Below are 10099 nucleotides of genomic sequence, written 5' to 3' on the forward strand. Positions count from 1 at the left end.
CCGCCGCCGGGGAGGGGAGGCTCGAGACGGAGCCGCTGGCGCCCCCCGCTCGCGGTTCAGAGCCAGCGCGGAGCGCGAGGTGGCCGCGTCGCGCCGCGTGGGAGCCCCGGCCCGGCGCGGCGACCGCCGAAAAGACCCGTTTGCTCCTCTGCCTGCGGCCGGCGCTCCGTGTAACTTACTGTGACACTAAAGCATCCGAGCTTGCTCGGGAGCTGCTGGCCTCCACCCGCAGCGGTAGTATGTGAGCACCTACTGCCCCCTGCAGCCACCGAGGTCCCAGGGGAGACGTTTTTGGCCAAGTGGTCTCGGCCACCTGCTGCACTTCATGCGGGGCTCTCGCATCGGCCACAGCCACTGGGAACAGAGATTGCCCTTCTGGGCCACGCCAGCGGTCCAGCTAACTCAGTGTTACTTCTCCAATAGTGGCAATGCTGTTTTGGAAGAGGACGCAAGCTGGGGTGCTTTCTGTGGTCTGTCCCCTCGTACCTCCTCTGCATTTGCAGTTGTTGAATTAGGGCTGCCAGAGGGGACATCCCTGCTTATTTCCCATAGTATCTATTTGTGGACGTGTTGTCTGTGAATTTGTCTCATCCCTTTTTGATGCTGTTTGTCTCCACCACCTCCAATGGCAGCAAGTTCTAGAAGCTCACTCCCTGCTGCGTAGTTTCTTTTATCCGTTTTAAACTGATCTGTTAGTTTCATTACAAGGCCTCTAGTTCTAGTACTGCAGGATTTGGTGAGTAAGCTGAGTAATACATTCAGCTTATCCACTACCTTGATGATTGGGTAAACCTCACTTGTAAGCACCCCCCACACCCTGGGTGAACAAAATCAATTATCCTGACAGGTGAAAAGTGCTATCTCTAAATCTCTAAACCAGCTTTCACTGGAATGGGAAAATTCCTTTGCAACTTTTACAGATAAACACCATCACATAAGTTTCTTCACACTCTGATCTGAAAACTGCTTTATTAAGGAAGTGAGAATTGCCCGTGTCAATGATTTGCAGAACAGCGACCATCGAGTTGCCCATCCCAAGCTGGACTTCTGAGTATGAAAGCTGGCTGGAGCCTCAGCTAACTATCAGTTTCTCTATCATAGTTTGATATGGCTATGGCTTTTTCTTTTGTGCAGACAGGTGAAATGTTAGCCTGTTGAGGTAATACAAAACAACATACTGGAAGGCAACTGTGAATGTATGTATGACTTCATATGAAGCATCAGGAATGCAAACTGCTGGAGATGGGCATCTGGCCCAAATACTGAGGGAATAGAGGAGAGCCTGCCAGATAATACCTTTGAAGAAACAGGGTCACTAGGTAGAAGCAAATTTGCCTTTCTCAGAAACACTGTCTTCACAACATTCTTTTGGTGGACAGTAAGTAACTTGAGGGATATTCCATGCAGATCAAAGATAACATACCTTTGAAGAAAGCCTGTTTAAAAGGAAGGAGAAAGCAGTCGTTAGTTTTATAAAGGAGTGATGGACATCTCCGAAAATCCACATGGAATAAAAATAGAAGAGAAAACACTCCCAGTATAACTAGAAAAGAGACGTTTTGGAAAGAACCGGCCTAATGGGAAGAGGAGAACCTGTGCATTCCTTTCCCCTCTCTCTATGGAAAACAGATTGTGTAAGCCAGACAGAAATCTCCCTAAAGAACAGATCCTGGTTCTAATTCATACCTGTGAGTCAAATGTTTCTGAGGCTGGTGGTGAAAGACACCTTGCCTGAGAAAGTTTGTATCTTGCTGCAACCATCAGACCACAGTAAAGACAGCACTCCCAGGAACAGAAGCAGGAAACTTTTAGATGGTTCACTTAATAAGTGTATTATCTAGGGAATGGCTWTCAAATACATTTGAGCAGGAAACTCAACTCATAACGCCTCTCTTACATATTGGTTAGATACTATGGAAAATTTGTTGATAAGCAACACTGTCAACTAGGAAAGACTGGATAAAAAATACTCTCTATATGTATAAAAAGACAATAAATATAAATGTTTATATACATGTTAGACAATACTTTCTAAAACTGTTTCCTTTCTGAGGAACAGCAAACAAGAATTCATGTTTCAAATACTCCAAAGGATATGATAAATTCATTGTCTTGTTCAATCTTTAAATGACTTTTAAGAGAGGTGCTGAAATCTAGTTGCAGATGGTTAGAACAGGTAGAGGAACTGAAGCATGAAATTTTATGCTGTGCCTTAACAGGGTCAAAATAAATTGGAATGTAAGGTAAAAGGATCTCCTGAGTCACTGCAGCCTCCAGCCTTTGCAAATGCTGTATTATATAATTCCTTTCACAAACGTATCAAGTTTCATCTTAAGATCTTTTGCCACCATAATTCCCACTGAGAAGCTGTTCCCAGAACGTTCTTCTGATTTTCATGCTAAATATATTTGTGACTGGTTTATATCCATTTGTTCTTGTGCCAGTGTTGGCCTTAAATAGCTCTTACTCCATCATATTTACCCTTTGTGCATTTACAGACAGAAATGTCCATCTTAGCCTTTGTCTGACTGGGCTAAGCTAGCTCAGCTCTCCTAACTTTCCATTCTCCCTCATCTCAGTAGTGGCCTTCTGCTCCAGTTTCAGTTTTATACATTTCTCTTCAATATACATGACCAGAATGGCATGCAGTGTTCTAAATGGTATCTTGCCAGAGCCAAGGACAATGGTATTAATCCCATCCAAACTCTGCTAGAAACATTGCTCCTAAGACGTCTTAGGGCCCTGTTTTCCTATTCTCATGAATAGGAACTCATAGTTATTTTGGGATCAACTAGTGTGCACAGTCACATCATAATGTTCTTTTCCAACCTACAAATGTATGAAATGAACCCAAGAAAAGATTTGATGGCAGCACCTGCTTTTAGACCCCAGACTCAGAGGTTTATCCATAGGCAAATATACGTGTGCTTAGCAAATCAAGACCATCTTTTAAAACATTTCCAAAGGTCCCGCAAGTGTAAAGTCTGTCCCTCTTTTTCTAATGTTCAACTACATGCCGTGTTGCTAGGAAGCTGATATGGTTCAGTTGAAACTCCTCTGGCTAGCTTCCTGAGTCCAAGTCAGAACAAGACCAAAAAGCAATCTGAGCAGAAAATATCCTATCATTGGCCATTGTGTCAGCAAGTCCTGGGATAGATTTTCATCAAGCTATGCGGTGACAATCTTTGTAATGACAACTGTTGCTGAAATCCCATTATCCAAGCTGCATGACTATGCCAGGAATTAGTAGGAAAGGGAGAGAGAAAATAATTATGTCCGTGTTTAAATTGATGCTATGCCTCCACCTTGAACTCTGTCTACAGTTCAGGTCCCATTTTAAAAAGTGTAGAGTACATCTGAAGAAGATTCAATGAAGGGAAGCATGGATGACCAAAGCTACGGAACAGCTTTTCAGTGAGGAACCATGAAGTTTGGAACTTTTCATCCTGGCAAAGTTAGCTAGAGATCTATAAACCATAAGTTACTGAAAAGGTTGGACAAAGACTGATTTCTTTGACATGTTTTCCATATAAAATGTAGGGACACCTGATGAAATTAGCTGGCAACAGGTTCAAAACAGCCAAGAGAGGTAGTTAATGACATGACATAAAGTTAAACTGTGGGACTCCGCTACAAAATGTCACGGATGCTAAAAGTTTACATGGGTTCAAGGGGAGACTAGACAGATTCATGAAAGAATTGGCTATAAAATACAGTACAACTTCTGGCTCAGAAAGTCTTTCATCAGTTCATGTTGCCAATTTCTAGATCTGTCCTTAACTAGGAAGCATAATGTATGATGCAAGGTTTCAGGGTCAGGTGGAACATACCTATCACCTGTAGCTTGTCTCTCCAACACCTTTGCATTTCCCTGACCCTGCCACCTGGAGTGCAGTCGCCCATGCTCTACATCACATTTAACTGCACACAACTTAGCTGATTTATTCCAGTAGCCAAGGGATGCCAAATGCTTGGGGAACTCTGACTCACTTCTCCCAGAAGAACTCTGTCTCGAGTACTTTGATAGAAGATGCACTTCCTACTCGTTTTGCCTCTCATCTGGGGATTCTCTTTACATAAACGGAGTCCTCAGGAATCTTACATTTCCAATTTCCTACAAATTTCTGGCTGCCTTCTGAGTGATGCAGCCAGTGGCAGCACTTCCACAAAGTGAGCCTATGCAGCTAGGAAGCTGTACAACTTTGATGAAGCCACTGAATTCAGTGGAACTACTAACATAAGTAAACTTGACTAGATGCAAGTCTGTAGTATTGGGGTCTGGGTGGGAATTGGGTATCAGACCCTTTGTCAGTCTTCTGAGGTGTGTCTTTCCTTTCCCAAAGATTTGTCTTCCTTTACTGCTGGAAATACGTTTTTCCTATTTCAGACTTTGAGATCCACAGTACCTGTGATATAGGAACTCAGAAGCACAAGAAACTCACGGGCAAGGAGAGCAGCTGCCACAAAGACCTTTTCTTTTCCATATAAGCCCACAATTTCCAGTACCTTTCTCTTCCAGACAGACACTTTTACTAGAAGATACGAATTGAAAACTAAGGCCCAAATTGCACTACCACTGGAAACAAGTACACAGTTTGCACAGTTTGGCTGTTAGCCTCTGGTGGCTCAGCACCAGGCTACTATAGCTTCTGACCAGCACAGTGTGTGGACAGCACGAGCTCACGTGTGTCAGCAGTGATGGCAAAGCAGCCCCTCCCCAGGGTTAGCTCTATGCAAACATGGAAAGCTCCAGTAAGACGACCGGTCTTTCCTCACGGAGACTCTAGCAGGATCAGGTTTTAGAATTTGTAAAGCCTATGTTGAGCCTTCAAGACTGTAAAGATTATGAAACTGGCTGTGTATTTAGGAAAACAGGATGAAATTGGTATTTCTTGCCATTTTTTAATAAATATTTGTTCAAGAAATAACCATATTTCAACACTGTGAGAAATTAAGATCCAGTTTAAGCTATGCATACTGCACAGTAAAAAAACAGAAGTGTCAGCCTTACCTTTAAACTGACCCTGTCTGGCTTCTGAAAAATTGCATCTATCATAAAAAATATTGTAAGTATTTTTTAGCAGTGGATTTTTTTTGAAGGTTACTGCCACAGCTGTCAAATAGCAGTAACAAAATGTAGGTTTAAAGTTTTTTATTATTTGTGTGTGTGCTTGCATTTATCCTTAATTGCAACAAAACAGATGTCTTTTTTTTTTTTTTTAAGAGTGGGAGAAAAAACAGAAGGGTCCTAAATATTTTCCGACAGCATTGGTAATTCAAACACAATAGCATTTTCCTAGTGCATGAAATGCAGACAGTAAAATGAATGTTTATCCTTTTTCTGTTTCAGAGGGGCCATTACAAAAACTAGTATAAGCCTCAAATTAATAACAAAAGCTGTCAGCATCACTAATTATATCTTGTTCATTTTATAAAGCATCAAAGGGAAACTGTTGACACATTCTACATAGATTTTAAAAAATGCCTAAAAATTATAATTTTATTTACCAATAAAGATTGGAGGAGCAGTAGAAAAAAGGAAGGCCTTCTGTAAATCAATAGGTGTATTTAGACATTGACACATACTTATTCTTTGATTAAATACATTTTTTATTTGGAAGAGCTTTAAAAGCACCTAGAAGAAAAAGGGGGAACCTGCAATACTGCTAAAGAAACTAAAGTCATTTCCAAACACTTTTAAGCTTTTTTTTTTTTAATGTAGGTTATATTAATCCAATAAATGGAACCAAACCAAAACTGCCAGTAGAGTACCTTGGTAAAATCATAATTTTGAGAACCTAAGTATTTCTTGTGCATGGATTTAATGACAAAAACACCATGTCACTGGATTGTCATGAGTAGATCACATCCTATTTGGATCACTGGAGAAACTGTCTGTATTTCAACACGAGCTAGATCAGGTGTAAGAAGGAAATTTGGCATCTATTTTTTACCTGAGAAGTAATGTTTAGTGGAATAGGTACAGTGAAGAAACTATAGATCAGAAGCAGCAGATCTGTTCCACAAGTTACTGTATCCAATAGCTACAAAAATTCTCAGCTGACTCATCTGTAGGGGAAGCATCTCCTGCTTGTGTATACAAGGGATGATGTTTAATAATATCCCGTCCCATAGTAAAATTAATGTTGCATAAGAAGTTAACCGCTCTTGAAAAGCAGGTTCCCAAGTGAGCTGTTTGATGTTTTTTAATCAAGCCCCTGGACAATATATAAATAACAAGTAAGAATAAAATAAAGTCATAAGGCTCTGTCTCAGAGAAAAGCTAAGTCTAAAATGCTTTAAAAATTCAGTGACATTGATGCAAGAGCATAAGGGTTGAAGAAAACAGCAGACAAGTTGCCAAGACATCTGAGTAATTACGTTCATTAGAGAGAACACCCATTTTAACCTTTTTTGGACAATTTTCTGTTTTATTATGTATTGTTTGAAGTTACTATTTTCTTTTACAATGTAAGTTGAAATTTGAAGTCCATTACCTCAACATCTTTTAGGAAACTACTGATTAATTCTTAATTTTAGATGATTTTCCTTCTGATGGATCCCAGTAGCATCTCAAATCAGCCAATTATTGTATTTTCCAAACTTGCCTTATTAGCCTTTGAAATGYTGCTGCTTCTCAGCTGGAACTCAGTTTGTTTATTCTTCTACAGCAATCATTTAAGAAAAAAAACTAAAAATATATTATCACAGTTATTAAACTGTGAGGTGCAGAGTATTTCTAGTTATCTGTTAAGACCTGGCCAGTCCCTTGATTGGGGTTGTTCTACTTGCATACAACTGCTAAGTTAAAGGAAAGAACAGCTAAGCTTGCATTCTACATGTCATATAAGCTGGACCAAGCTCTGTGCTGGTGTCAGTATTTCAGGTAGGTTACTTAGAGCAAGCAGCCCCAGGCTGCAGGATGGGCAGGGACAGAGGGGACAGATGAGGCCAAACCCTTCTCGGCAGCGACAGATGACATAACAAGGGGGCAAAGCCACAGATCACAGCCCGGGGGGTTCAGGTTGGATGTAAGGCAACACTCTTTCCCCCAGAGAGAGAGCAGCCCTGGGACAGGTCACCACAGAGATGGGAGATCTCAGTCCTGGCGGTGTCCAGACTCAGGGGGCCAAGCCACAACCCTGACCTAGCACTGGTGACTCCTGCTGTGAGTAGAAGGTGGAGCAGGGACCTCCCAAGGTCCCTTCCAACCAACATTCCTACAATATTAAGATATACCTTTGCTATGACAGTTTTAAGACTTCAGTGACAAATACATAGTTTTCTTTTAAAACAAGATTCTGCTCTGGCTGAGGTATTCTGCCAAGTCTATGGCAGGAGCTTAGACTGATCCTTTGGAAAGAATATTTCCAAGAGACAGAAAAAAAAAAGCAAGCACTGGAGAAAAAAGCCATTTGCCTGAAGTCAGAGAAGGAGAGGACAGCCACATACAAGAGGACACAAAGTAACACACGTAAAGGAAAGGAAAAAAATAATCAGGACGTATTAAGGAAAAACAGAAAAAAAAAGACATAAAAAGTAATTAACCTGGAACCAACTGGAAACATATTACCAGGAATAAATGGGAAGATCTACCATTGTAGCTTTTTAATGGATGAATGACATTACAGCATCTAAAATGGTTAGGTTACTTTCTCTGAAGCAGGGCATATTAACCTGACTGGAGTTCACAATGCCACAGACTTCCTTGCATATCCAAACTACCATGTTTAAAGCTCTCTCAGATGTCTCTACCCTGCACTAAAATGTTCCTCTAGTGCTAAAATTCCTTAGCACTTACTATTTAACTAATAGATCAATAGCTCTCCATAACCATTTTTTTCCTTTTCTGTAGATACTTTGTACTTCCTGCTTATTCATTAGTCAGTTTGAAAGCTATTTTTTTTCTGAATGATTCTGAAATTAAGTTGAGCTTCATCTTACTATTTTCCAAATATCTTGAAGCCATTTTTTCCAGATACAAGATCTCAGACTTCAGGTGGTTTATCTACAGTGAGATAGTTCCACATTACAGAGACAGAGAAAGTAAGAACAGTTCAAGAACTGACCTATTTAATGTCTCATCTATCATTTTGCTTTGATGGGAATTAAGAATTACTGTTTCAAAGCATATTTCTTTATATCATGACCTGAGCTCGTAATACCATTCTTCTCCACAAAGTAGGTGGATATTTAAGATTTTATTAAAAAAAATACACAATTTTTCATACACATGTAAAACTATATATACAATGTGAATGTACATCACCTACATTGCCTGAAAATGTAATAAATATATATATATATACATATCTTATAGATATAAAAACCATTTTGCTGCAAGCCCATGTTTTCACAGCTGTTTATTTTCCTTAAAATAGTTTGGCATTGATAAGTCTTGTAGTTCTTGGTAGAACCATACTATGGCTTGAAATTTTAAGGAAAACACTTTGTGACTGAGAAACAATAAAATAAGAGCTTTTGTCATTGTGATCATGTAATTTCAACTACTAAAAACAGCTTTGTATTACCATTGAAATTGATTATGCAGGCAGTATTAAATATGCATTTAAACAACAGGAAATATTTCCAGAAGATAAACAGGACCTTTCAATATTCATATTGTTTTAAATATCTTTTGGCCATGCCAACTGTTATGTTTGTGCATATGTAGAACTGGTCACTTAACAGTCATACTATAATTATGTGTGCAATGGTCACAACTTACTGTGTTATAGCGTCTTGGTGATTTGACACCTGTTGTGTTATGTGGCTTGGCACGTTAGGAGTTTATAAAAAGTTATGCTTGAGAAAGAGAAGGCTGGAACAAGACATCAGTATGATGGAAGAAAGACGATTTCTACTGGGTAGTCATACTTACTTGACAAAACATTATACTATAGTTTTATCTAAGAAGCATGGCCATTTTTTACTTGAGGTAAGACCTACTCGATAGTTATTACTAATATAATAAACACGTGTATTAAATCCTTTAACTTTTATTCTGCTTAACCTTAGTACTTAACCTGCTGGTGCAGCAAATGGAAACCAGACATTTTTCTTGATTTAGTTATTTTCTTAAATTCCTCTACTCATATTTATTAAATTAAAAACTTGAAACAATGAGAAATTATAGTCAGGATACCAGGGTAAAAAGAGAAACCTTCCATGGCCCAAGCCCACTGCTGTGATGACCAAGACATCAACTTGGTATCATGTGGGCTTTGGGGTTGTTTTTAGCAGACAAATGACAGCACGACTAGTCTAAACTAAAGTTTGAGGTAAGTTAGTCTAGGCTGGAGAACAGGCTGAACAGTAAGTCCAGAGAGTGTAATACTCACTGCAAGGCGCAGAAAGGAGACGTGCAGGAGCTTGTCAAGCGGACGCTTCAGGAATGCCGCGAGCTGCAAGCCTGGTCTCATTGAAAGCCCCCCGTTTGAAACAGTGAAGAAAGATTGGGAGGGCAGCGCCAGACCGCTTCCCGGTGCTCCCTCCTCCGCCAGCCACCGGCCGCTTCCCCGCGCCTCGCCGGCCACCGATCTCCGTCCCTCCCCTGGGCCCGAGGCACACGCCGTCGCCCGCGCCTGCCTTCCCCCAGGCCGCCGCATGGGCCGCTCGCCCGCAGCTCCTAGGCCGGCAGCCGGCTCCGCGCACGGTGTAGGAGCCGCGGGCCGCGCCGCTGAGGGGCCGTTAACGGCGCCCCAACCCACTCCCCCTCGCGGGCGGAACCTTCGTGCTGGGCCGCGGAAGCCGGGCGGAGGACGGAAGCGAGGGACGCGGCCGCCGCTGAGCGAGGCGCCGAGGGGCCAAGCTGCCGCCGACCGCCGCCTTCCTCCCGTCCGGCCGCCGGGACCCGCCGGCTCGCGCGTCCGTGTGAGAGAGCGGGCGCGGAGGGGGGTGGGGAGCAGGACCTAGTGTCCGCCCGCCGCCTACCGGCCCCGGCTCCCGCTCCGGCACCTGCCAGGCCGCGGGAAGGTCACGGGCGGCGGGGCCGGCCCAGCCCGGCGCCCGCTTTCGCTTTCGCATCGCCGGCCGCCGCCGCGCGGCCCTGGCGTGTCGCTACCCCCGGCCTGCCCTCTCCTGGGGCGCGACCCCCTCC

The 10099-nt window shown here is 42.4% G+C and overlaps 1 protein-coding gene and 1 long non-coding RNA gene across 4 annotated transcripts in view; one reads left to right on the forward strand and one right to left on the reverse strand.

Annotated features, from left to right (window-relative positions):
• Nucleotides 1-952: 952 nt before the first annotated feature.
• Nucleotides 953-9590, reverse strand: LOC112973356. Its single transcript, XR_003255950.1, has 2 exons — nucleotides 9342-9590; nucleotides 953-1436 (listed from the first exon to the last, which is right to left on the reverse strand). It is a non-coding gene; the product is annotated as an uncharacterized LOC112973356 (long non-coding RNA).
• Nucleotides 9591-9781: 191 nt separating this feature from the next.
• Nucleotides 9782-10099, forward strand: part of ATAD1 (ATPase family, AAA domain containing 1) — a 19083-nt gene continuing 18765 nt past the window's right edge. Inside the window, exon 1 of one of the 3 annotated variants that reach the window (XM_026081102.1) lies at nucleotides 9782-9871. The gene's annotated coding sequence lies outside the window, so the exon portion shown is untranslated. Of the gene's footprint in view, nucleotides 9874-10099 lie in introns of all 3 variants that reach the window. The other 2 variants (XM_026081109.1, XM_026081118.1) reach the window with 2 other exon arrangements.

Source organism: Apteryx rowi, unplaced genomic scaffold, assembly GCF_003343035.1.
Source record: "Apteryx rowi isolate R43461 unplaced genomic scaffold, aptRow1 scaffold_116, whole genome shotgun sequence".
Taxonomy (NCBI): Eukaryota; Metazoa; Chordata; class Aves; order Apterygiformes; family Apterygidae; genus Apteryx; species Apteryx rowi.